The sequence below is a fragment of the Gymnogyps californianus genome, chromosome 13, assembly GCF_018139145.2.
Source record: "Gymnogyps californianus isolate 813 chromosome 13, ASM1813914v2, whole genome shotgun sequence".
Lineage (NCBI taxonomy): Eukaryota > Metazoa > Chordata > Aves > Accipitriformes > Cathartidae > Gymnogyps > Gymnogyps californianus.
In genome coordinates this window covers 22,434,048-22,460,118 of record NC_059483.1, presented here as the reverse complement: position 1 = coordinate 22,460,118, position 26,071 = coordinate 22,434,048, and the positions used below count along the sequence as shown (strand labels likewise).

General features: G+C 40.4%; 1 long non-coding RNA gene across 1 annotated transcript; it reads right to left on the bottom strand.

Moving 5' to 3' along the window:
* LOC127021592 (uncharacterized) lies at positions 1-24,892 on the bottom strand. The gene is made up of 3 exons (XR_007767241.1): positions 24,829-24,892; positions 14,492-14,615; positions 1-61 (listed from the first exon to the last, which is right to left on the bottom strand). It is a non-coding gene; the product is annotated as an uncharacterized LOC127021592 (long non-coding RNA).
* Between the last annotated feature and the right edge of the window lie 1,179 nt (positions 24,893-26,071).

Genomic DNA, 26,071 nt, shown 5'->3' with positions numbered 1-26,071 from the left:
CTTACCTTGTTTAGAGGGCATCCCCACATGGCTATTCCAGTTAACTCTGGGGAAGAGATTCCTAGGAAAAAAATAATGTGTCAAGAGTGCAGCGGCAGCCCAGAGATATCCAGATGCTAGAACAGCTTTTTTAAGTTTTCAAGAGGCAACTGTAAGCAGAGAAAATAGACTGTTCTAACTTGACTTGACTGCAAGACAGCTAGAGCCTAGAAGAGAAGTACAAAAGCAAAGCTTCTTTGTCCTTTCACACTCCCACCTCTCCCCAGTATCGGGTTCCTAACCTAGTTTGGATGCAGCAATACTCAGCTTGGATCCAAAAATGAAATGAGCTCTTTATCTGTACTTGACTAGACTCCAAATGATTTCAGTAAGAGGAGGCTGAGTAAGGACTTGGCTGTAGGTGGATCAGAGACTTTGCAGTGTTTATTTATTAAATATATCCCATTTGGTGTCCTGTTTGCAGCCTGCCAAAGCAAAAGGGATTAAAACTTTCTTCTCCCCCTACATCTCATTACTGAAATGATGAGAACTTTTTTTTCCCTCTACATTATTACTGGAATAATCTGTCAAGCAAGCAATTGAGTTGTTTCACTTTATCACAATCTTTGCCAAGAAAGATTTAGCAGCATGATAATTTAATGGAAAATATTATAGCCACATTCCTTTCAGACATAAATTCTATGTAGAAAGATAGACATCTAATGGGAAAAAAGTTTGTGTTAATATTACAGAGATTCATCTGCTTTATTGTTTTTTCCAGTGTGGTGTTTCACCTGAAATAGTGCAGAGAATACATGAGAGCGAGCTAAGTGAAGTTATCCCACCTCATATTGAAATGTGGATATAAAAATGACAGTATCCTTTCAGCTTCATTAAATATTAAGTAGAAGTACAAATATAATTATCACAAATACTCTTTTGATAACCAAAAGATGATTAAAAACGTTATTCACTTAAAGCTGTGCAAAGCAAGGTTAGGGGATATGCCTCTCAGGAAGGAGCAGCGTGAATAACTCCCAGTCAAGGCAGAAATTATCTAAAAAATGTAAACATTATCAACAACAAAAAGATTGCTGAATTCCGTGGTAATTTCAACCAACTAACAAATGAAAACAATCAGGCTCTACCAACAGAGATGACAAACAGTTCTGTAGTTCCTAGAATATTTTTATGTGCTAAAAATAGGCATGTCTCACTTTAATTGCATGAGAAACTACGAGCTGAGGATAAGTAAAAGGTCATAAAAAGGTGCTTGGCTTGAAGGTAGAAAAAAGCATCAGAGCAGACGTATCAGAATTAAAAGTTATGATAAAGATGTGTATGTTAGATAGTCTGCAGGGCTGAGTTAATAGAGTTGCTTTAAGTATGTCATAAGCTAGCAGTTAGAGCAATAATACAGGTGAGGTTAAAGGTTAAAAAAAGCCCAGATACTGTGGGGTTCACCAGTGGTGCAAACATATTGTGTCTGGAATTGTAAAGGTGAAGATTTAGAGGTAAAAACTCTTATAAGTCATCCTGACTTCCACTCTTTTCATATCAATTCCACACGAATTAGACAGAAATGAAACAATATTCTCCTCATAATTGTATAATAATATAATCTTCCAGCTGTTTGTAACAACAAAGCGAAGTTTACAGATCTAATTGTTTGCTTCAACCAAATAGAAAAAATCGTCAGCTTCAATGCAAGCTTTTAGTAAGTGACATCATCCTAAAAACATGAAGCATCTTTTTCTTCCCAACGCGTATGGCCAGGTTCTGCTCTTCTTCTGTTGGGATATTCTCAAGTTGTTTCAAGGATTTCAGTCCTGGAAATGCAAACGGACATTGCAGAAACATATAAAGGTGCTGGGTTTTGCTGGCTGTTAGAATGCAGGCAAATGGCCCTGCATCTCTAAATTCAGAGTGTAATGCTGACTTAAAGTCACCTTTGTAAGCCAGGCCCTGTGGAAGCTACTCATAAAGGCTCAGCTCAGGATGTGCTCTGCACTGCTTTTGCATTGTGGTCAGTGCTGTTTTCATTTCCTGTAAGTGCATTTCACTGTTTTAAGCAAGACTTTTACTTAGGAAGGAACTGTCTTCACTTCCTAGGCTGCTTCTCATTAACGTGTAAAATTTAACTTGGTGGATAGCTACGTAAGTCTTGAGTTTCAGAAAAGGATTTACTCGGGAGCACATATGGTCTGCTATATAAATTCATAGTTCATAATTCACAATAGGTTTGATCTGCTCTGTATAAATAAATAATTTTCTTCTGTCTTCCAGCTTTTTGAATTGATTATTCATAAAATCTTGTGGTGCATTAGTCTTAGGGAATCTAGGAATAGCTCTCTCCGGAACATACAGTTTATCTTAATACTTTCACGTAACCTCGTCTCTGGTATGAATGCAGAAAGGGCTTCCATTTAACATTTGACCTTTCAAAATATGTTTGCCAGTGCACTTTCTTCTTAAAAGACCTTCCTTCTCACACTAAATACATTCAGTTCTGCTACTCAACTTGAAAACTGGAGTCACAGTTAGGCATTGAATGTGTGTGTAGGGACATGAGTGCGGAAGGGTTGGTGGAGAGGTACTAGTGTATAGCAAATAAAGTCTAGACAGGAGCTATATGTTGCACAATACACATTGCTCTTACATTGCTTGGGGAGAAGCAGGGGCCCTATGGGATAAAATGAAACGTGATGATACAGGTAAGAACTTCAGTTCTGTTCCTGTGTGTCGTGGTTTAACCCCAGCCGGCAGCTAAGCACCACGCAGCCGCTCGCTCACTGCCCCCCCACCCCTGGGATGGGGGAGAGAATCAGGAAAAAAACCTCGTGAGTTGAGATAAAGACAGTTTAATAGGACAGAAAGGAATGAAAAACAATGATAATGATAATAATAATAATATGACAATAGCAATACTAAAAGAATTAAACTATACAAAGCAAGTGGTGCACAATGCAATTGCTCACCACTCGTTGACCGATGCCCAGTTAGTTCCCGAGCCGCGATCCGCCCCTCCCGGCCAACTCCCCCCTGTTTATATACTGGGCATGACGTTCCATGGTATGGAATAGCCCTTTGGCTAGTTCAAGTCAGCTGCCCCGGCTTTGCTGCCTCCCAGCTTCTTGCACACCTGCTTACTGGCAGAGCACGGGAAACTGGAAAGTCCTTGGCTGAAGATAAGTGCTACTTAGCAACAACTAAAACATCGGAGTGTTATCAACATCATTCTCACTCTAAATCCAAAACACAGCACTGTAGCAGCTACTAAGAAGAAAATTAACTCTGTCCCAGCCGAAACCAGGACACTGTGATACACACAGGTTGAACACACACTACCATCACTCTGGCCTTTCATATCTCAGGGTGTTTGGCCATCTCTTAAGTGGGTATCTGCATGTGTGAAAGCTGAGAGACTCTTAGTGCAGCTGGCATGGTGTTTTTTAGACCAGGGGCTGTGTCAACATAGCACATTGAGAAGGACAGTCCTGGATTTTCATAGGTTTATCTCATCAGCCTCCGTGATATGCACACCTAACAGTGCAATTCCTTAAACCTGTGTTCAGTGGAAACTGAGGTAGGTTTCCAAGCATCGGGCCTATAGAGAAGCTGGTTATTTCTATTTTGTAAGGTTGTATACAGTGACATTTTGTTTCCCCTGATGTTTTTTCTTCCTACGTGGTCTCTCTGGAGTGGCTGGAAAACCCACTTACACGTTTTGTATGACTTCAGAATTACACATAGTGCAAAAGTTTCTTGTCCCCAGGGTTGCACATAGGTTGTGATCTGTAACTAAACTCCTATCTTGCTTTGTCAATGCCACAACAGGACAATGTATCTCTAGTCCTTTACTTCAGCAAAGTGGCTTACATGGCTTCTAATGGAAAAACGCTATTATTAAAACTACGGGATTAAGCACTGTTATATCCCAAACTGGCAGAAACAAACAACTGAAAAGAAAGATGTTCCTTCTTGCATGTTCTGTAGCTTGACCAAGCTGCATTATAAGGAACGGAAGTGACGAGTCACTATCCAGTCTGGTGCTCAAGGAGAGCTCATTCATAGCAAGGGAAAGAAAATAGTGCCCAATAAAAAGGGATACCCATTTGGGAAAGAGCAGGAACAAGTCTGCCTGAAGTACGGGTTAAATACTAGATGACTTTTTAATACAAAATAGTAAGTGATTTTTTGAAGACCTTAAGTCAAGACTGATGGAGGAGTCAGAATAAATCCGAGTCTTTCAGAACACGTGGAAATGCTGTTTGAATTTCTTACCCCACTATATGAGCAATGAGGCTTCACACTTTTAAGGCATTTTTTTTCCCAGTGGTTCACGACTATTAGCCCAACTTTACAACATCTTGGGAATGGAAGAAGATAAACAGGATCACTGCTGAAGTATAGTCTCTTGGGTAGAAAGCAGGATCTGCTTAACAGCTCTGTAATTCGATTTGGCCAGTATTTTGATTCTAGTTCTTTTAGGAAGAGTTTACAAGAACAGTAAAAAGCAGGAATACACCACCTATAATGTAATTTTTAAGAGAGCTGTCAGCAAAGTTTCTTTTTCAATGTCAGATACAGATGGGTGGAATAAAGTGTTTATTTATACTCCAAAAGGGGATTCCCAATCAACTACATGAGTGATTCAAGCATCACTGGTATATTTGACAAATTATAACAAATTGTGCATATGGACTTCAGAACTGCAGACACTTGGTTTTCAAGATATCTCTAATTCCAAGTTGATGGTACAACATATACTATATACGATTACTGTTTCATAATTTATATAAACGCTATAAAAATAGATAGAGTCACCTAAGAGAATGATGGAGAAATGGTATTTGTTTACAGCATTCATTATTCAATAAAATGCAGTAAAAAGCCTGTCTTTGCTCAAAAGTGTGGTTTGTTTTTCCTCACTGGCATCCTACTTGATAATATCATATTGTAGTAATTAAATATGCAAGAACTCATCTTAGCCTCAGATTATTAGTATTACTATCAGCTTTAACAGATACACTTCATATTAAAGTCTTCTTTTAAAAAATTTTTCCTTTAAGATTCAGGCAACTGAAAGTCCAGTCATAATTATATCATAAACATCGATCTCCAAGGTTGGTCATACTAATAAAACAAGTCATGTAGAAGGATGCTTTATCCATGTGAGCCTGAAAATGGCACAATACTGGTATTTAGCAAAAGATAGGAAAAAGGAGGTTGTATGTGAAATTAAGAGAAAAATTAGATACCTCTGAAAACTGAAGAATAAATAGAATTAACTGATTTCTGCCTTTGAAGAAAGAAGACATTATTTTTCAAAAATTATCACGTTTCTGTCTTTAATGTGTACCAGGATGAAACACATTATCTGCTAGGCTCATGATCATTTTCCTGGAAGCAGCTCTCAGTCAGCTTCAAAGTGGGAAAAGTGATAAAAGCAATAGCAAATGGAAAGTACATCCAGAATGTATTTTCATATTTTGAGTTGGGAATGACCTTGGGTGTTGCCTGATCCTTCTATTGTTACATTCATACAGTGACTAACGTTGACACTGGAACATTCAGAAACAAATACGTTAATTAGTCAACTTGATGAACAGGTTTGTGGCCATGAAACTCCTGCCAGCCTACATAAGTAATTAAAAGCTCCATGCATTTGGTTTGAAATAGAGACCTAAAATGCAGGACCTCCATTGTATTGCCGACTGTAACTTACTCTTTGTACATCTGCAAATTGTGTTGTAGATGGTCCTGATGACTGAAATCTCTTAGCAATACCATGACTGATAACCAGACTGTTTCTGCATGGAGTTGAGAATCTGTGCTCCCTAAAGGCGATGATTCCAGCAAGTCTGGACAGGTTTTCAATTTGAAGGAAGAACAGGGAGGCATGTTAATCAAACAGCTCATCATTCCTCGTCTGGTGGACACAGAAATCTCTTCCCCTTGTACATGTATAAAGGGAAGGTCTGAGTGGGCTCTTCCATTAAATTTGCATTTAATGAAATGAAACCTCCCTCTACTAAGACAGGAAGGTGCCTTTTGGCCAGTCCATTAGTATTGGTGAATATAATTGTTAATTCTTCAGGCCCGCATAGCTGAGCACTGAGACCGCTAGAAACAGTAAATGCAGAATGTTGATGATGCACGTGAATTTCTAGACAAAATTAATCCAGAAAACAAACGCAGTTATTAGAATACATGCCAGAGGTTGCAGACCAGGCACTCCAAAATTGGGACATGCTAGAGTTAAGTTTGCTTATACAACCTTAATTTAGGAATCTTGTGGACAGAATTACAATAGCCTTTAGTGAAATAATTCAATGCTGTTTTTTCCCAGCCTCCTTGGAGTGAATTGGGGTTGCATGCTAATGGAACGTTTACCTTGTTGGAAAAGCTGGGAGATGCACAAGGAGATAGGAGACTACAGAAAAGGGAAAGGACGATTTCATGGCTCAGAGAACTGAGCATTATCCTGGGTAACTGAATTCTATCCCTGTTTGTGTCACAGATCACCTGTGTGATACCAGACAGGTGATATAACTTTGCACATGTGGTGACTAAGTGTATATGCTTCATTTTCAAAGGTTCTATATTTGAGACACTCAGAAGTGAGGAATGACCATAGTTGTAAGCAAGTCCTAACCCTGAAGCATGGGAGCACTGGAGTTATCAGAAAAGAGGTCACAGGAACTTCTTCTAAGCCAAGGGTCATTCTGGGAAATTATTGAATCAGTTTTATTACGTTGTCCCAATGTAGACTGAGTGTGTGTCTAACCAGGTGGGGGAAGAAATTCATCTTGAAAAACGTATGAAGATGATTAAAATTTGGTAGAGTCACAAGCAACCCACCACAGAGTCTTCCAGAGGAAAACACTGGTAAATAATACATGGTACTTCATCCCTCTTTGGACTACCTCTAGATAGATAGGGGAGCCAGTGGGAGAGATGATAAAGTGAGGAAGACAGGGAAATTTCTGTCTTTCCAGTTTTAAAAAGTGTATCATTGATACAGCATAGGCTAAACAACAAGGTTTTAAGAGTGTAACAAACCGCTCACACAAGTGTCTCCATGCTAATCACTCATTTGAAACAGAGGTTGCTCAAGTACACTTTCTACTGATAAAGATCCTAAAAAACATTTAGATGCATTGCCTGCATCTAAAGGCAATGTTAAGCTTTGTATCTGCTTCACATGCTTCCCCACCCTACCGTTATATCTAAGTCTACTGACTCTTTCATTCTAAAAAGTCCTTTCTGAAATCTAGCCCACCCCATAAGTTAGAGGGGAGTTGTGCAAACCAGTCAGCACATCCTCAGCTCTAAGGTTATGACTTAATCCATTGCAGTCAGCCTTTCTGAGTCTTGGGTGTGATGCTGACCTCAGCAAGATCACGGTACCTTGTTATTGCCTGACGTACTTGTTGATATTATTCTTACTCCTCCCCACCTCCACCCCTCTAAAAAATTCTAGGTCTTAGTACAGTCTTAGCTGACAGCAGCAGCTACTTCCAGTTGCATTGGTAAGGCCATACAGCTGAGGAAACTCACCCGAGACTATGTAATAGAGATCAGTGTTCACAGAGTCATGATTCCTCTATAACCTTGTAACTGTCCACTGTTCTATGTAGATCACATGTGAAGTTCACAGGTTTTGATGAGAGCTTGCAAGACTCCTAAGTTTTGCTTTGTTTCACTTTCTTTTTAGAGAATAACTTGACAGAAAAATGACTCCCAAGTAGTTACTCTAGAGTACTTGGAGATTGATCAAACGTAATGCAAGTCAATGATTTTCTGTCTATTTATTGCAGTACAACTGGAAACACAGACTCCTTGGCAATATTAAACTTGTCAAAATCAAATCTGAAACTCCTGTTCTGTTTTTCTATTTGACTCTGTACAAACCAGCCTACCTCCCTTTATGTCTCTGAGAACAAGAGCACTGTTCATATGTCACACCCTTACTTTTGTGCTGCCCCTGAAAATAAGCAATTTATTTCTGAAAAACTAGAAGAGAGGATACTGAGAGAAGGACTGTCTCTAGCTAGTCACTAGCTTCCCCATCTAGAGTAAGTTTAAACAAACAAACTAAAATCACATCCAGTTAAAGAAGTAACTTTAAAGTGTTCTCCTAAAATACAATCCAGCTTATTTTTATTACTATATCCTAGAAAGCTACTGGTTTAACCAGGTCAACATTTTGCACTTGCACTTGGGAGTGTGACTGGATCAGGAAAGTAATTCTATATTTGAATAATGACAAGGCAGAAGCCACACAGTACGTGATGTGACGGTGGTCCATGCAGGATGAAATTCAGAAAGTGCAAGGTCCATTTCACCCTGTTCATACCGTGTAGAACAGGATGTGTGAATTCCAACAGATCTAATTTCAAGTTAACTCCATATTTATACTCCTCGTGCTCATCTGTTGCACCAAGAAAAGATCATCTGAAAAATGTGATCCCTGTTAATAGTAGCTAAAAGGCTCATTCAGCTCATCAAATAAAGCAAGCAAAATGCTTACTGGCAGGAACAACAGCTGTATGCTTGACCTTTACCCATTCTCTCTTTTCTCGCTTCACATTCAGGACCAGGCTCAATGCATTCTTAGGAGGCATGTATTCGGAAAGAGAGGGCTATTTTTATTCACCATGTGGTTTCTCAGCATAGTGGGTCTTTAGGAATATTTCCTTTCACGTCAGTCCCTTTAAGCATTTTACAGAGCACAGTCTGTCCTGGGAAATCAGTAAATTTGAATTCATGTTTTGAAGTTTTATCATGACTCGGAATATAATGTGCAGAAGGCAGACAGCACAGTTGATGAATAAAGCAAATGCAGACTATGTAGTCCTGCTAAAGCTATTACCAGAATATTTTACATTTTCCATGCACCCAAATTAAACCCTTTATACAAGCAAAGTAATCCAAAACCATCTGGCACTAGAATTTGGGATTTCATAATGCTTTAATGCAAACCGTGTGAGCAGGATGTCCAAAATGTCTGTGTCAGTGGGTTTAATTAATACACGTAAAAAAGATGAACTTTGCAATAGTTTTGTCCGGTTTTCATTATGTCCAGTCAATGAATACCCTGTATCACTGCTGTTCAGCACAGATAACTTCTGCACTGTTACTTTTCCTTGCCTGACACTTGTCACTTCACTGTCCCCGAACACAGAGGAATAACCAAGATCAGAGAGGAGGAGCCTGAACTATGAAGCCAGATGTACAACTCTAGCATAAAGCTAAATAGCTACATGATTTTTTTCCATCTTGTTACTGAATGACAGTAAGAATTTGTTACTACGGGTCATCAAAGACCTATTTGGCCTTCAGTATGGAAGAGATGCTTCACCCTTTGCCTAGCTGTTCTCTTGAAGTGCTTTCCCACCCTACATTTCAAGTTAATAAGCAATGGGAATAACTATGACAAAGGGAACTCAGGATCACTTTGAATTCAGTGTCCCTCTCTCGTCCTCTCAGGGCTGAATCCTACAATGAGTCACCGCTGGGTGACCAGGCAAATACTGGTTCTGTGTAATGGAAGCCCAGTGTTTTCAAAAACCTGGGCAAATTGCAGCCAAACTGACTCCTTACATATTCAACAAGCATAAACTCTCTCTCTCCCGACCATGCCTCCCCAAAATGCGCTACGAAAAGTTTTGCCAATACACACTTTATCTTTCCAGGCTCTTTGGGGTCCCAGCCAGTTATCTTCCCCATGTGGATTCTTTATTCTTCTCTATGCATTTTCTTTGAGGGCATTGCCAGAAGTCACCTACACTCTTCACACTGGGTCTCGGGGCCCTGAGGACACTAATAGGCCTTGCTGGCCTTGACCAGCCTCTCCTGGTTCCTCCACCCACAGTCCCTGCACATGGGCCCTGGAGCTCCACTTAAGCACAGCCCTGGGCCTTCAGTCCTGGCCCAAGCTGTGCTGCAGGAGTACTGCTCAGCCACAACTGTACCTGGCCATGGACCCCATTGATCCTGACCTCTGGACTGACCTCCCGGCTTGACCTTGGATCTGTCTCTTAACGATGGACCTGCCCAGCAGTCACTGGACTATATTCTCAGGAGAGAATCCTGAGAATCCTGGCCCTGACTTGTGGACTGACCGACTGGCCCTGTCTCATCACTGTGACTTTGTGGGATGATCTGGACTCGCGGTTGAACCTAGCTACTGGGTCTGGCCTGCTTGCCCTGGTTGGTTACCATGGGGCCGGACCTTGGCTGTGTTACTGTGCTCGGCTTCTGGCTCCCTGCCCCTTAGGGAGCAGCTGGCGCTTGCCGCTCCCTGACAATGGGCACAGCCTTGTTTGAAGTTGTTTACAGCTCCCCCAAAGTTCAGAAAATCCAAAATTTGGTGACAGCATAACTGAAAATAGACTTGGAAGAAAACTTGAGTAATAATTATTTCAGAACTCTGATTATTCCAGCAACCCTGCTGCAAAAGAGAAACGCTTTATCCTGTCTTGATTATTTTGCATTAACCCATGCAATGTCCAGCTTGATTGGTGCAGTGAATTCTGTTGACTGCTTGGGCTGCTGGAAGATGACTCTGCTCTTCTCCTGACCTGTGCAGCACACTGTTCAACCTGATCTGGTGATGTTTCTAAAGAGCATCAGTGACCTTGAAAGTCCTTAATACTGGCCAACTCTGAGTGTTCAGCATTTTGAGAACCAAGCAACTGAAGAAAATCCAGGCTCCTCTTCACTGAGTGTTCACTTCTAATTTACATCAGATTTTAGCAGCACAGGAAATAAACTACAGCTAACTGCTGACTTATTAGCATAGCTCATAATGTAGCCCCTCTCGTTAATGCCCGTGTTGTCCCACGGTTGCTCACGGGTGTGGGATGTCTCCTATTTGGCACAGGAGCTCCCAGCTACCCCAGGTGTCCTCCTAGTCACGCAGCTTCTGCCTCTGCCACAAGCTGCCTCGCTACTGTAAGTAAGGCAAAGTAGATGAGTTGCTAGTGTGTACCGCTGGCATATCAAAAGGGGGAATTTTATAGGTTAGTCCCATCCTCTCCTTGAGAATTGCTTCCTGTGCCACCACCTTTGTCTTTTCCCCAAATACCTTTTCGTGGATGACCTGAGACGGTAGCCCCAGACTTAGGGGCACAGGAGGACTTCCTCCCCGCTGCACAAGTGTTATGTGGTACTTTTCCTCTTCCCTTCCCGTGCCCTGAACCTCCCTGCCTCTAGATAAACTATTACATTCCTCAGTCCTGGTGCTGTCATAGAAGAGGTGGATCCTAACAAGATAGGATTGTTGCATCTCTAATGAGAAGAAATTGAGAAATGCCAGCTTTCAGCTTGCACTTCGAAATGCGTACAATATGCAGTAGGCAAATGCTGTGCCTGAATGTAAGAGACAGCTTTAGCCTGGCAGGGTGGAGCAAGACAACAGAGGACTCATCTGGCACCAAGCCTTTTTAGGCAAAATTTCAAATGAGAAAACCTTATAATAGTGTCAGTAAAGTAATCACAACAATTACATTAATCTGGGAATGCAGGACTGAGATCCTTATGGCAACTTCAAGCCTCCCCTAAGCATGTTGAAAATCACCTAATGGTTGCTCAGTTATGTCAGGTAATCAATCAGGCAAGCACCAAATAAAGGCAGGAATCTATTTTATATAATTTAGCTCTGCTTCTATTGAAGCCTTAGGCAGCTATTTCTTATTTGTGAGAAGCAGAGCTTACCTCACCCACCAGTCACACTGGTTTGTGTTTCCATCTTCAGTATCTGAATGGGCAGAGCAGGTTGGGAAGGCCAGCATCGCCTGCCACTGTGAACGAATGCCACACCACTGCGGTGGGGCAAAGGCGCAGATGCCCAGTATCTCCTTTGCATCCCGCTTTTCAGCCACTTGTCTACCACCAGCGGATGCAAAGGGACACTCAGTTTAGAAATGTAGTTTCCGGACCCTTTCTCAAATCTGCAAGCCTTATTCCCCTGGAGCTTCTCTCCTTGTCCCTACTTCGAACAAGCCACCCCCAATTCCTGGTTATCCATCCTTGCCAACTTTCCTTTTCTAGTACCCTCCCAGAGCACAAGCTCTACTAGCATTAGTAGTATACTAATAGTAATGTACTATATTAGGATACTATACTAGTAGTATAGTAGATTACTAGTAGTATAGTAATTCTAACAGAAATGTTTACTGATAATTTAGTAGTTACTTTATTCCAAAATAATTATAAATTCTGTTTTTCAGATTAACAACTTCAAGTATTTTGTTATTCTCTTTTTATAAAGCTATGTTTATGTATCTTTGAATACCAAAATAACTTGCCAGTTTACTGTCCCTGTTGCCAGGTCATGGCTAAGGACAGCCTAATCCATTTTAGGGCTTTCATGTGCGTTCCCCAACACTGTGAATCTTCATGTCAGCCGCAAGAGGGAGGACGTGGCATGCAGTACATTGAAGATTCCAGTTTACCAAAGAAGTTTCCAGTTTACAGGAAAGTCACACTAGTTTACGTTAAGATGCTATTTTAAATCAGTTTAGTCAAAATCGGTGCAAGAAGTTGGCTGACATTTGTAGTCAAGTTTAAGAATAGCTTATTTTGGGTTGCCATAAACAAATTCCAAATTGACATAAACTAAACTAAGAGTCTTTACAGAAGTGTTTATACCAGTTTAACTGCATTGGTTGAAACCTCCATGGAAGATTAACCAGTGGGACTTTTGTGTTTGGATAAACACGAAGCCTGAAATACACTAATTTAGCTTAGAAAAGGAATGAAAAAGTCTGGTTTATCTTCAAAAGTAAACTGTGTACTATATTCATCATCGGCTTCACAGAAGGTCCCTCTTGAAGAAGAGACTACTCATCTGTATTTGATTGTTTCTATTTGAATTTTTTGCACTAGTTTTTGTTGTTGATTCTGCTTCATATGCACAATCTCTTAACACCGGGGCATTCTGTGAATGCAACGACACAACTGAAGACAAGGGAGAAAAGATGTTCTAGCACTTGGCTATTTGAGAACTTTGCATTTAAAGCACAATTTGTAGCAGACTTTCTGGTAGCTCTCTAGAAAAAATTTACTCAGAATTTGTTTTAATGATGGTGCTGAGGTGTTGCTGGTTTATTAGTTTGCTAGGATAGAGGGGGAAATCAATGTTTGGAGTGATTCAATTTTGAAAGGTCTGGATCTGTAGAATATCTTCTGAATATTTTTTCCATCATTTGCTTCTCTCAGTTAAGATTGCCTTGTTCCTCCCTTTCATAGACTTCCTCCTAGGCTTTGTAATCTACATTGCCCCAAGGAAATGCAGCTGTCATGATGGTTCACAGATCAAAATTCAGCCTTTAATGTAGCTAAGGCTTGATCCATTAACTACTTTGAAGATTATGACCAAAGCCTTAAACTGGCATCTGAAATATGAAACTTCAGCATGAGTTAATGAGGCCCAGGAAAGCTGCACAGGAGGCAGCTATTGTATCCAATATGATGTGATTATAAAGAGAGACAAAAGCACCTAGCACTGCAGCAGCAGTAAGTAGCAGGGCAAAGTAAAGCCTGAGACAGTCTGAAGCAAGATTAAAGATGAGTAATTTTAAAAGTAAGAAGTGAAGTTTTGGCTACAATATTAAACAGACATAGAAGCTAGCAAAGTCTGAAGACAGGAGTGACGTGACCTTGCTTAGATTCACAAGAAGTCAGGCAGCAGCATTCATCATGTTTAGGAGTTACTCTGACCAATGCAAAACACAGAGAGAGGTTGCCCTGGAAGCGAAAGGATGGATAGTGGTATTCCCAGAATGCACAGGAGCTACTTGACAGTGGGAGACTCTAGTGATGTAAGTGGCACTAATCCAATTTATACACTATGGGTCATGTCAGCTGACAGTAAATGGAGGAAAATAATCTAAACTGAGAAGGGATGTAGCAGTGACAACCACGTGTTCATATCTGTAAGTTTCTTTTGAGTAAAAAAAGAACTTCAGTACTTGAAACTACTGTTAAAAATCAGTTGTACCTACATGTTTACCGGCACAGCACTAGAGTGCCAAAGATGGACCTACGGTTTTACTGGGTCTGAGCTGAAGGAGACAATGAGCAAGGAGGAGTCATCCACAGTATCAATTAAGCAGGCTACATTTCAACATCAGCATAGAGAGAGATGCTAAGATTAAAGATTGAGCAGAAATAGCCCAATAAGTTTCCACTGAATGAACATTTTCTGATGGAAAACTGTCCTGGCTGGAAAAGTTTCAGCAAGCTTAAATTGTTACATTGAAAGTACTAGTTATCACTTCTCCATTCTATAAATACCAAGTGCTCATGATTGCTGGCTTTTCAAGTTTATTATAATTCTAAATATGATTATGCTGTGTGACTCATTGGAACAGACCAAATGACAGAAAATGTAAATTGACAAAACTTAGAGATTTAGGTATTAGAATTATTCCATTCAGCATATACTTCATGGAGGCTTTCATTACAAAAATACGTTACAATTTTGTTTTCAAATACTTACCACTACTTGTGCAATTCAAAGTAAAGTCACTACAACTTGGTTGTATTCTGCATATCATTATCTTCTGTTTTACACCTCACCAGCTGAATGAACATATTTCCATCCGAATATCAAAGAGGACAGCCTACAAAACAAAAAAATGAATGAGTCAAATTTTTATATTTTCAACTGCGTGATATTCATGAACAGACAAATCTTTTATCAGCTCACACAGTGAAAATGGCGATAGCCTTGTTCATACAACTAGTCCTAGGTTATCCTTCAGGCTTCCCCACCGAGTCAGGCAGGATTCAAAAAAGAATGAATTTGAGATGGCAGGTCATCACCCAATTGATAATGAGCAATTTTTTTGTGATAGGAGGAAGACTGGACCTGAGGTCCAAGGAATTTCTTTCTAGTTCTATGCCCTAATTTGGACAACACTATAGATTAACTCAGTAACTCAGTTATTGTGAATGAACTAATCCCAGCAGAGTTAGCTCACAGCAGGTTGTTAGTGCCAGAACAATTGCATCATATACAGGCACACTGTAACCTTGTGTTGAGGGGACAATTCACAGATGACTTCCAAGAAGTGAAGCTCTAATTTAGAATTAGATGTTAACTGCTTACTGGTAGTACTTTTGTTTTGACCAGGTATTTAGTTTGTCTAGTTGTTTGGCAGCCAGCTGCTCTGTCAGGCTTGACTCCCTGCAGCTGAGAAGCAAATTTTTCATAGTGACTTTTTTTTTACTTCTTTACACTGGCTGAGGTATAGGTATAAAGGTATAAATCTTTGTGCTTGTTTCCCAGGCCTCGTCTCACAGTTCGTTACAAATACACATACTTTGGGTCACGGACTCTACAGCTCAATAAGCACAACTATGACAATGTCTTTGAACAGCATCTATGTCCCTCAAAACAGCTCAGCCAGTTGTACCATGGCAATGGCTCATGCATGACACAGTCACACAGGCTCCAAAAGCATCTTCAAATATAGAGTCCTCTATCTACATGTGCAGCTGTGCTCACTAATGAATTCCAGTGCTTCTCATCTGCACAAGCCCAGATACAGTTTGTGGTTTATGGATTGCAAGCACTTGGCTGCAGAAGCTTCCACATGTTCTTCATATCCTTGTCGTTGGAATTTTTTAGTCTAGAGCCATGACATGCCAGCTCCAGCACTCCCATACTACCCGTGAACACAGCACTGAGACTCTAGAATTAGTTTGCTTTTTTTAAACTGTTCTGAGAAAGACTGAAGTGTTAATGAACCTTTGTGATATGGGATTTGAATAAAGTAATCTGAAAGAGTGGCTTCACATATTCAATCCCTTAACTCCTTTCCTCCATCCAACACTGCCACAACCATTATTAACTTTACATATAGCCATGAGAAGAGATACTTGTTACTGCTTGTCTGCTAGCTGCAGAAGAGGTTTTCAGATGCCCCCATGCTCCTACACCTCGGTAAGTATTTGTTTCTAGCTACCTGCAGATATTTTGCAGGAGAATTTGCTGCAGGGCAGCAAGGAAATTATTGTTAACTCTTTCCAGGCCAGTCTGTAATCTAAAAGTGAGCCAGAAATCTTGGATTAATACAAGAATGTCAGTGTTTTGTTTAGGAGCTCCTGACAACCAAAATCACATTGTTGGCCTATAGCATCAAACAAGGCTCTTGGCATTCAGAATGTTAAATGTAAGAATACATGGGAAGTTCCCACTTGCTTTGAGTCATGAGGAGAGAGGGCAGGATTTACCCTCCCTGGTCCTCTTGTTGAGGTCAAGTCTGAAACTATGCCACTGGAAAAAATGTAAAAGTCCACGCAGAATGCATGTTTTAAGTCAGACAACGAATACGATCTCCAAAATGAAACAACATATGCTCAGGATAGCATGTAGTCCCCATTCATTTGGTGATCAGCCTCTGCTGCGTCCCAGATCGGATGCGCTGGGACTGGGTTCATCAGATCGCACTGTTACTACAGCAGACTGCCTTAAGGGATCAAAGTCTGGTCAACCTCCTCCAAGTCTGGATGTGCAATGCAGCTTTCCCCATACAAGCTGTGGACACGTTAACTAATATTTTCAAATTGCTACTGATGTGTATAGGAAAGGAAATATGGCAACAATGAGAATATGATGCAAGATCCCAGACTGACTTGTTCTGTCTTCGACAGAAATTAAAACCTTGTTCAGACTTCCCAAGCGAGAAAAACTTTAAGAGTCTGTTCACCAGGGAGTCAGAGAAACATCTATAAAAATAATCTTGGAAGAAATTTGAGTGTACTGGGTGGTACTGACATATCAGTACAGCATCTTATATCTTTTGTTGGACAAGAAAATAAGAACATTTGTATTTTAGCTTTATTATAGCTTTGCAATTAGTAGAAGGCAATCTATTATTAGCTGTACAGCCTCATTAAAGTCATCTGCGCTTACACAGATGTATGTTTCTCTGTCTCAGCAACGACTCTCCAAAAAAATCTCAAGTTTATCCATATTGGATCCTTGTGACTGGAAGGTCTTTTTCAGTTACTATTTCTGATTTCTAATGCTTATTCTGAGTATTAAAAGTACCCATTCACTGCTAAGCACTTTACCATAGATAGGCTTCAAACCTTTATTAAACCACAAAGAATAATACAAAGCTGTTACTCCCAATTCTATGTAAATGCAAGTAGGCCAGTGTCCCCAAATGCATAATTTATCTGTTAAAGATATTTGATTGTTTTATTACAGCTAACAGGCAAAGTAAGAATGAAGCTGAAGAGAGTGTGGGTAGCTCCGCATGTTACTGTCATTGAGTATATGCCCCACAACCTATTTCAGAGAGGCTCCTTCCATTTTCTTGGGATACCCCATGAGTCACATCTGGCTGTGCAGTATTCTCATGCCCCATATGCTGTATTTGTAGGCTCACGTCACTCGTCCTGTTTCATTAGGGAAAGTATGTTCAACAGAACTGCCATCATATACCCACAGTCACTTGGTGGTGGTTAGGAAATGCACTGACTATTGCCCCGCAGCGGGAGTTTTGCAAGGGGGTAACTGGAGGTAAGCAGGACGGGCTCAGCAGGCTTGTTTCGTTAGTGTTCTGGCCTCGCGACAAGGAATCATCTCCTCCATAACCTTCCTTGCAAAACTTTGGAAAAGCACTGTTTTCAGTGGTTTTCATTGTACTGCTTTGTCACAGTGATGCATACATAGAATGATTCTTTGACTTAAACCTTAAGAAGCTGGATATCTGGGGCTCTGAGTTTGGCCATAGGTCAGGCTTCACAGTCAGGGAACTGGAAGCTCTTTCAAGACCAGATATAAAGTCCTTAGCCAAAAAAATATTTCCACTGAAATTCTAAGGCTAAACTAGTACAGCTTTACAAGTCAGACAGTTTAATTTTATCTCATTCTGTGCAGCACTGTCCTACACTTGGTGACTGTTTATGATGTTCTACATAACCATTAGGAATAAGGGGGACAGCAGACTCGATTTGGAGAATGGAGGCTACAACTTCAGGGAGTCTGTTGTTTCAGGGAGTCTGTTACTGATTTTGCTGGCTCTCTGTACATTCAGACAGCATGGGTGAAGAACATAAATCCCATTAGACCAGCCAATCAATAAAAAATGGACTAATACCAAGACACCAGTTTCACATGGGACTGTAAAACTGAGCAGCACAAAACCTCTCTGAACCTCATTCCTGCCGAGTACAGTACTGTGTACTGTGCTGCTCCGCATTCTCGGCAGGAAGGCAGCAATGGCTCTGATGGTAGCATAGAAACTTCGACACATCATGCCAGACTGCTTCCAGCTGGTGGAGATGCTGCCTTTATGTACCATACCAGGAAAAGAATCTGAGTTCCTTGACCAGCTGGTGCAGACTGGCTCAAGTCTGCATTGCATAGCTCTGGGCCTTGTGTGGTTGTCCCGAGATTACTGTGATTGTTGTTTCATTTTTTTCCTCAGCTGGAAATGCATGAAATAATAGTTGGCTGTGTTGCAGCCTACCACAGTTGTGTCTTTATAGGATGATGCCAAAGGTGTATATCTCCTGCCTTTAGGCATCTGAAGACGTAAGAACTACTAGAGTACTATCAGAACAAACTTGGTACACTTCATGTCCATCTCCCAAGGTTGAAAATGTCCCCTGGTTTCCTTTCAATCCTAGAAGGAAACCCAGAAGTAAATTAACCTGACTGGGGCCCTCGGATGAAACAGCGGTTGAGCCACATTGAATCTGTACATTCACATCACTGAATCTTCAGTGGAGTTTAATGATGTAGGAATGATGATCTGCATATTTGTATCTCAAACTGTTCCCTTAAAGCTTTTCAGCATCTCCCTCTGTATAGGAACCCCTGTCTTCTGGGAAAGAGTTCAAAGGCGACTAACACAATGCAGCGGCTGGAAGCTTCCTCAGTTTCAGATCTCGGCTGCCTACGTCCTAGGACACTTCTTAGCCAGCTACAGAACTCCCATTGCAAGGGGAGCAAAGGGGCTCAAAAGCTGTTAATAAATGAAAATGATTAGAATACCTAACTCTTAATTTTGGGAAGAACTGCACAGAAGAAATAGTTCCAATAAATACAATATTTTATACTTTATCTGTAAGTTGAAGCTTTATACACAACCTTAGCAAACTCAGGCAGTAGCCTTTAAAAACGCAGTGTTGGTAGTCAGTTTAACACCCTTGCTTCTATTGTTTCTAGCTTTAATAAATACATTCCTCTTGGGTCAAAGCTCTCCATGCTTAGTTCTAGATCAAAGGCCAACTTTCATGTTTGAAAGACCAAGTGAAATGAGTTTTCAGCTGTGAATTATTCAAAAGTGGGAGTAGGAAGGAAAGAGACTTTAATGTTGTGATAAAAAATGTTGCCCTCTGGTTACTAAAAATTTCTAATCAACTTCAGCCATCTTTTCAAAAGTCTGTTTGGACTGAGGAGAATCAGCTCTCAGTGACTCTCGATTTGCCCTGACAGGTTAAGGTTGCTTTGGGAAACATTCTCTTCAGACGTTCTCGTAGCTTTATTGGGGTTGGTGCAAATGTGCCATAAAGAACCGGGGATCAGATTTCGCACAGTCAGCACTCCTCCACTAGGCTTATCTGCACAGAAGAGAATCTGGAGATATAAGCCAAATAGCTCCTTCCTCAAGATGGTGCAAAAGCTCTCCCATCTGAGTATCTCTACAGTTGTGTGAAGAAGAAGGTATGGGAGAAATGTGAATGCGCCCTAAACCAAACAGACTGAGCATGCAAAAATTGGTGAATTTCTAAAGGTCACGTTGCTCTCATGCTAACTTGGCTCTGGCTATGCATTTCCCTTTGCAAGGTAAACCTCAACTGTTACTCTTATTTGCTCTTTGCATATACCATAAAGTATACAGGATATGAAACATGGAAGATTCAGAGATGCAGGAACATCTCTAAGTTAAAGAGTTTTCCGATTTAATACTGAACTAAAGTTAAAATTTCACTTCTGGTTTGGTAGTTGCCCTCAGTACTTCGCAGTGCCTCTTTCACCAATGAATTACCCTGTGTCTCTTCTGGATACTTCACTGAAGACACAGAACTCCTACAAATTGTAAGAGATGCTGGGCCTGAGTCAGCAGCATGCCTCTGGCCTTGTTAGACAGGCTGGCTGAAGAGCAGAAAAATATGCAAAGCAGATCAGCATGTTCTACCATATATGCAAGAGCCCAGTTACCTTTATATAAAAAGCCTTAGGGGTAGGTGTCATTTGGAATTTAGACCCAGTCTGAAATAGCCAAAACCGTTTAGGCAATATAATGAGTCATGGGTAATGACTTTGAAAAAGACCTCATGTAACCACATATGAAGGGCAGACTCAATCTTCAGTGCTCCAGGTACCTGTGCCTTTAAAGGAGCTGACATTCACTTAACCTCCCTGGTATGCAGTGTCAGATAACCAATGCTCTGCTGAACAATAGAGAGAAAGCTGACAGACTTTCAGAGGAGCAAGCTAGGTTTACATTAGGCATTTTCCATAAGGTCTTTTGAAAAGGTACACCCAGATCTGGGAAAGAGAGCAAGCAATAATAACTGCACTTAGTAATGTGTACAGTAAACAGACTTGAGAGCAGGTGACAGGCTCAGCTAAAGTGCATTTCTAATCTTAAAAGTGACTCTAAAAGTGACATTGTGGAGGACTGCTTCAATCTGTCTGTCTTTTGTTCATTTTATAAACAAGTTTTTCCTTGAACTGCCAAGTCTGCCTGTTCCCCAGAGAGGCTAAAGTCAAGCAGGGTTCCTCCTGACTCATGCTTCATAGACAGCAATTGAAGATGTGTAAGTGAAACTCATTTAACCCTACCCATGATGGAAACTATTAGCTCAGCGGTACTTTTCTTACTAGAAAGTAACTAGCATGGCTGAACACACGTGCAGCTGTTTCCTAGGTACCCTTCATCTATCCGAAGAACTTCAGGAATGGTTTGAGGTGACTTAACTGAAATCCTGCAGAGAGATTAAAAGCGTCACAATTAGACCAGAAGACATGTTGCACAGTTACAGTCACTGTTAGAAATATCAAGCTGTCACTAGCATGAAATAATCTAAACATTAAAAATGATCAGAGGCTTTTCATATCACAAGTTGTTTTTCTGCTCTGTTCTTCTTCGAGCTTAGGGAAAGCTCACTCTAATTAGTATTTCTTCCATTATTTTCCAGGATCTTCTACTTTTTGTATGGTAAATAGCAAGGAAGGACCAAAAAAAGTTCAGGCTGTTGTTGCTCACCTGAACTCGAAAGCTGCAACAGGTTCCTTTTCTCGTCTGTATACTACTCTTGCAGTGGCTGTACAACCCACCCTCCCCACAATTTTTCATCACTGAAGGGCTTCGCTTCCCACCTTCTGTGTCTGTAAGGAAAGTACTGGGCAAGACACAGAACCTTGTTAAAGTCACGCTAAAAAAATAAAGGGTCTGTGGCTTTGTATCAAATATTCTGGCTATGAATCTGTGCAAGAAGCACCGTGCTGAGATGTCAGTGGTGGCCCTGATTGTCTCGTTATGCAAACGAGGGTCTATCTGTGGTTGTATGGTTAGAATATATGACTCAAAAAAATAAAGTTCTTATTGTAACTAAGTAGTTAAATGATTAGATCTGAAATTTAACTGCTATTTTAATTTGGACTAGAGTTTCCATAATCTCACTTTCTTTCTAGAGAGGGAAACTAGTTTGATTAACAGAACTTGTATCTACTGAGTTTCACTTACTAATACCTTTGCACAGTTCTGTTTAGTTTGCAAATAATGTAGGCCATATATATATATATGTTTGGTTTTATATATATATATATATATATATATATATGTAAAGAACCAAAAAGACGTTTTCATTGACTTGATTTTTATTGTTGTTTTTCCTTCTTCCTAAAATTAGGACACTGAATCCAAACTCCTTCACAAAGCAAACTTACTCAAGAAGCTTTTTTAGCCCTCTGTACACATTAGAGAGAGCCCCATCAGGAGTCAGTCTCCACTAGGAGAGAAACTCAAGCGCTTGCTCCCAGCTGATAACAGGAGAACATGGAGCCCCGGGACTCCTCCCACCCTACCACATAAAACAAGGCACCGAACATCAAGGATCTAGTTTCAACCACAAAGCAGTCGCTATCAGCACCGAGGAGTGTCTTTGTTCTCATCCTGGCTCTTGACCTGTATCATGAAGGTAAATATGCTTTATGGTTGCTTTTCCTATGTATGTTTATTGCATGGGATAAGCAAGAATGAACAGCCATGAAAGTCTAAAGACCTTGTTCCAACAACTTCAGTTGAAATCCTGGCCCCATCTAAGTATGTATGCCACTCTTTATGCAACATTGACTTTAATGAAACTTCTGCTTACTTAAGAGGACCTATAATGGTAATATTTTACATCTACCATACATACACAGCAAGTACACATTTTTCAAAAGTCTAATTATCTACGTATCTTTACTGCTGCTCCATGCAGTTTGGATGGTATGTTGACCATGTTGATAGTATAACATCCAATACTACATTATTTGATTATGTTATTAATGGCATCACGGAGAATTCATCCATGGTTACATGATGGTGGAGGTCTGAGACTAAAACCCAGAATTCTCTCCCACAAGTCCTTCTCATAACTCAGTTGTAACTCTTGACTCGGAGGACTCTGGCATCCTCTCCCTGGTTTTGCCTCTGCTGAGATGCTGAATTGCTATTAGGGCAGTTTATGAAGCCCAACAATTTAGTGCTTCCTGCTGCACTCATGAATGAACTCATGACACCCTAGCTCACCCAGAATTATCAGAATCATCAGAATAATTCTGGTCATCAGTTTTATGACGTAAACAAAATAAAAGAGTTCTTTTTCTCCAAAGTGATATTACTTCTGCATTGTCTTAGGCTATCATTTTTAGACTCAGCCCTGTCCCAGACGTACAAAAAATCTAGTTTGCTATTTAGTAATATGGTGTGACTGTTCTCTTCTAAGAAAGAGAGAGGCTGGTGATACGTCTAAATGATGTAATAGTCATATGGGAGTTCACTCCCCTGCTCAGATTTGGTTTCTGGTTTTCAGTGTCTCCATCTATAAAGCAATATATATTACATGGAGATTTCAAGGGCGTCGAGAGCCTGTGCAAGAAAGGCAAACAAAATGTTAACTATTACATCATCTTAGAATACCAAAGTGGCCAGGTACAGTAATTTCTCTAAGACATCCAGGATTTTGTTAATGTTATTTTGCTTTTAATTTTGTTATTAACCCACAAGAATGAGGGCATAAGGCATATTTTAGTCAACAGGGAGAATTCAGTTAAGTCTATCAGGAGATAAAAGTGATGTAAAAAGAGACCAGACAGTGTAGCCTACTTTGAATTCAGGTAATTTCCCTGCACACGAACAATTAGGTCAAAGAAAGTACAAATGAATGTTCAGTCTATTGATAAGTTCAGATCATGATATGTAAGAAATGAGGGGTATACTTATTTCCCTATATGAAGGAAATACTTATGAAAGTAGATATTTAAGCTTTGCGGCTGATGGCATAAACAACAGGCACAGTCAGCTGTGATTTGGAACTGCATTTAAAAAATGTGTCAATGAAAACCATGTATTGAGCAAAACAGCACTCTAGCTCAGAGATCTGAATCTGGTTAACATCTGACAGACGCGTAATTTTTCACTCCCAGTGAACCAAGAGAGAGAGGAGATCACATCCTTCTCAGTCTAAAGCAAAATCCTCACATTGAAGGAATTAATGTAAAATGGTTTGGCTCTGCTAATCCTGGCACCCGCTGTACTCAAAAGAGAGAGACAAGATCTTCCAGAAAGTAACTCAAATGAAAAATGAGAGTCCACTTCTTTCCATAGAGACCCCAAATTTAGATACTGCAAATTAGACTGCATGGATACTCTCATCCCCTCTCAAAAACATAATTAAGGTCGCTCTCTTTAAAGTTACAGAACTGAATAAAAACCTTCAGATTTGAAACATAAATTATCTATGCCTTCCACAATTATCTCCATATAATTGGTTTTAAAATCTGCCTTCTCCACAATACAGATTCCTAGATTGACGGTTTTTACCATGTCCAAAAAAAGAAAGAATAAGTCAATGAAGGAAAGAGCAACGTGCCTGCAAGAAACATGTCAGGGTAGGTAGGAAGCAATCTTTCTCTAGAGATTAGTTGAAAAGAAATTGTTTATTAGTGGCAGCTACACAGCACACGGATTAGGGTTTGAATAAAATACACTTGCATTTGAGAATAAAACAGAAGAATTTATGTTTACTCTAATGCACAGGACTCACTGTCTGCTTTACAAATATTTACATGCTAAGAGCTTAAGGCTTCTTGTGTGTTCTGCTCTCACGGACTCGCTCCTCTATATTTCTTGGTGACAGAAATGCAAAAAGTCGATGAATCGTGACCAGTAGTGGTAACTCAGTCCTTACTGTTACGTCATCTAAGCAGCACCCCATTTTCTTTTTATAACTGCCTTAGGCTACCATGTAGGCTCCTAGAATATCTGGCTGCATTTCCTGCCCAGCACAAACATTTCTGCGCCATCCGTCACAGAAAAAGCACTGCCATGTACATTCAAAGCTGTATACAAGCACACACCACACTTAAAATCACTTCTAGCGAGGTAACTTATTAAATAGGATGTAATATATACCCCCAAATTATACTTTGGGTCTCAACATTATAAGGGCTTGTATTGCAGCCATCCATGCTTTCTCATGGAGGATTCTTCCCAAGCAGGGAAGAGCCCCACTGAGAGAGCCCAGTGTGGTGTCACACATTTTCTGTCCTGGTGGTCACACCTGCTTTTCAATGCTTATGACATCTTGGGTTGTGCTAACCTCAAGAAGCTCCTTGGTGGTAGACAGTCCATAGCTGCTGCCAGTTCCCCAGAGACCAGCCCACTCTCAGCATTCACTAGACTTTCTGCCTTGAGCGCCTTCTCCAAGCCCTGTGGACCAAGCAGAGAGCTTTCTGAGACAGTCTTAATACTTCTGAGCTCTCTGACAACTGCTGTGTCAGCTCACACTGTCTGACATCATCTGTGTACATCCTGAATGTTATAAAACAGAAAAAAACAAAGAGCAGATCAGAAACTCCCTTAACAAATCAACATCACTGTTTTACCAATTTAAAAAAAAAAAAGTCAACGGGCAAATTGCCAATGGGCAAATTGCAAGAATCTTTGACTCATCATTAAGCCATGATCTGAAGCACTTTCAAGTAGGTGTATCAGGCTGCTAGCCAGAAGCAGGAAGAGAAAGCTAAGGCTTTGGGTCATTTAAGGAAAAATCTTGATGAGAAGAACAACTCTACAGAAAAGCTGCATCAATATGGGAGACTAGCAAGTTTTCCACTTTAGCTATGCTTGACATGATGAGACACTGAAGCATCACAGTGGCAACAGCAGTTCCTAAACTGTGATATTCAGTGTTGGGGGTAAATAATACCAGTTTTCTTGTGCCTCCTTTTAAGAGTTTGCTAATCAGGACAATGAGAATGAAGGGTTAACCATGAACCAGGAGACTCAAGGAGAACCAAGAGGAACTGTGATACAAAGAGTAACTGAAAAATTAGAGGATGAGAATACAGCAGACTACATAGGGCACATTTTCACAATCTCTTCCCAGTTCATGCCACAGCAGACCAGTGAAGGCAGAACACTTCCTGTGTGTCTGTAAAGCAGCATCACTTACAGCTGGCAGGACTACTTCAGACTGGCTGCCCAAGTTTTGAATTAATTGGGCAAATATGAATACCGAATACCATCTATGCCAAGCAAACATGCTCATGTTACGTAATTTGCCCAAACCAGTTTTAAAAATGCCAGGACTAAAAAAAAAGATAGAACCTTCTTTATGCAATGGAGAAAACTGACAGATAACATTAGTTGCTCTGTTCAAGATCTCTGCTTTACAGTTCTTTTACTCTGCATTTGTTCCTCATGAAGAGACAGAGAAGCTGCCTTGTAAAAAATTCATTTTCAAGCAATTTCAGTGTTACACACAATCTGTATATTCAATGTATTGGCAGACCAGTGTTCTTGTTCTCTCCAAGTGGAGTTTTGCTGTTGTTCCATGGTAA